Source organism: Lactuca saligna, chromosome 5 (genome assembly GCF_052625555.1).
Source record: "Lactuca saligna cultivar CGN05327 chromosome 5, ASM5262555v1, whole genome shotgun sequence".
Lineage (NCBI taxonomy): Eukaryota > Viridiplantae > Streptophyta > Magnoliopsida > Asterales > Asteraceae > Lactuca > Lactuca saligna.
This window is the reverse complement of record NC_136421.1, coordinates 69,387,422-69,390,000: the sequence shown is the minus strand read 5'-3', so window position 1 is coordinate 69,390,000 and position 2,579 is coordinate 69,387,422. Positions and strand designations below refer to the sequence as shown.

The following is a 2,579-nucleotide window of genomic DNA, read 5'->3' as shown; positions in this document are numbered from 1 at the left end:
ACATTCCTACAGTAGAGGAACACATGTCGGTTACCATGGTAACATGTGCTTACGGCATGATATCGCAAAAAGTTATGTGCATGGCGATGATTTGGTCACTGAGGATACGTTCAAATGGGTGGCCACCTATCCTCCTCTGATGACAGCTTCATGTTTGATTTTAAGGCTCATGGATGATATTGCTACCCATGAGGTGCTTTAACTTGCACATATATATATATATATATATATATATATATATATATATATATATATATATATATATATATATATATATATATATATATATATATATATATATATATATATATATATATATATATATATATATGGTTAAGTTCAAATCAAAACACTATTTAATGTGAGAACGTGAGAACACTACTTTATGTTACTATTCTACAATGAATTTAATATTTATAGTATTGTAGTAATTATAATATGAATATACTTAATTTTATATTGCTATTCTACTATAAAAAATAATATATATATATATATATATATATATATATATATATATATATATATATATATATATATATATATATATATATATATATATATATATAGTAATTTAGTAGATTCTAATGTGAATGTAAAATATGTGATTATTCATATATTCGGTGATGAATAATATCATAAAGTTGTATATACAAAATTTTAATATGAATATTAATATTTAAATATTCGTATATTTGTTGATAAATAATGTCATATGGTTGTATATATAAAATTCATAGTAGAATAGTAATATAAAATAGTGTTCTCACGTTCTCACATTAAATAGTGTTCTCATTTGAACTTAACTATATATATATATATATATATATATATATATATAACCCGTAACAAAAACGGTTAGAGAACTAGTTAAATTTTCATAATAAAGATTCATAATTATTAATCAATTATTTTAAATAAACCATTAATTAAGAAATATGTCAAAATTTTAAAGTTATTATAACTTCAAATTTAATATATAATTAGAAGAAGTAAATTTGAATTTTGTATTTATTTGTCTAATATATCTCCATGATATTTGATATAATATTAATGAGGAATTGTATTAGAGTGACACATTTCAAAAGAAGATTAAAACTACTTTTTAATTAGAATATATATATATATATATATATATATATATATATATATATATATATATATATATATATAGTTCAAATGTTTCTCACATCTATTACGTGCTATATTGCAACAATAAGAATTTAGTGAAAATTAAATTATTTTTTAATCAAATAAAGATAGACATTAAATGATTTGCATAATTATATGCATATTAAATGATATCCATAATTATAATTCTTTTTTATAGAAACTAATAAATTTGTCATTAATATCAACAATGATATTGTTTCAAAATGAATTCGCATCTAGTTTTTCATGTATGGGTTCGTATTTTGTTTTCCTACTCACTCACTCGGAATACAACAAAGTAGTTTAGAACATGGAGAACAAGAGTGTATTATAGTAGAATTAGAGTTTATTCTAAAAGAATGATAGTATATTCTAACAGAATGATAGTGTATTCTAGTAGAATACACTCTCATTCTTCACATTCTATGCAATTTTGTTGTATGTTAAGTGAGTGAGTCCATAAATAAAACACAAACTCATACATGAAAATCTAGATGCGAGTTCATTCTGAAAGAATATTATTGCAAACATTAATGATTAATTTAATTACTTTCCATAAAAAAAATAATTACAATTATGGATATCATTTAATATATATACAATTATGGATACATTTAATTAAATAATTATTTAATTTTATAAAATTTCTATTGGTTCATTCTAGCATACAAAAATGTAAGAAACACATAACCCTAGCTATATATATATATATATATATATATATATATATATATATATATATATATATATGATGTAATTTTTTCAATGCCACAGGAAGAACAATAAAGGAACCATGTAGCATCTAGCATCGAGTGTTACATGAAGCAATATGGTGTCTCAAAAGAGCAAACACGTGAAATATTCTCAATACAAGTCGAAGATTCATGGAAAGTTGTAAATCAAGAGTCTCTCAGGCCTACTAATATACCAAGGCCTCTACTTATGCCTCCACTCAACCTAACATGAGTTTGTGATGTATTGTATAAACACGGTGACGATTACAATCATGTTGGAAAGGAAATGATCCACATTATTGAATCACTTTTGGAAAATTCTATGAGTTTATAGGTTTAAGTTCATAATGGAGGCTCTTAGCTATTGTTATTCCAACTTGCATTAGAAATAAATATGTTCACGATATTGTTAATAAATGCATTTGAAATGATATCTTTATGTTTTTAGTTAGTAAGTTTGTAACGCCCCGTTCTTAAAGTATTTAATTATGAGTCCCTGAGATTTAAGAGAAAGGGGAGTGTTTGTCCTTTTATGGGAAATGGGTTTTATCCGAGAAGGTTTCGGACTGGTGTATGTTGTTAGAAGCATAGGGCTTCTCGCCACCCTCATGTGAATGTAAAGTCTATTAGGAGCGGGTTTAGAGTAGAGGAGTTACGGCGTTTTGAAGATGATAATTGATTATAGCTCTTAAT

General features: G+C 24.3%; 1 pseudogene; it reads left to right on the top strand.

The window, feature by feature from the left end:
* LOC145045407 ((E)-beta-farnesene synthase-like) overlaps positions 1–2,220 on the top strand; it is a 3,924-nt pseudogene extending 1,704 nt beyond the window's left edge.
* Positions 2,221–2,579: the final 359 nt, after the last annotated feature.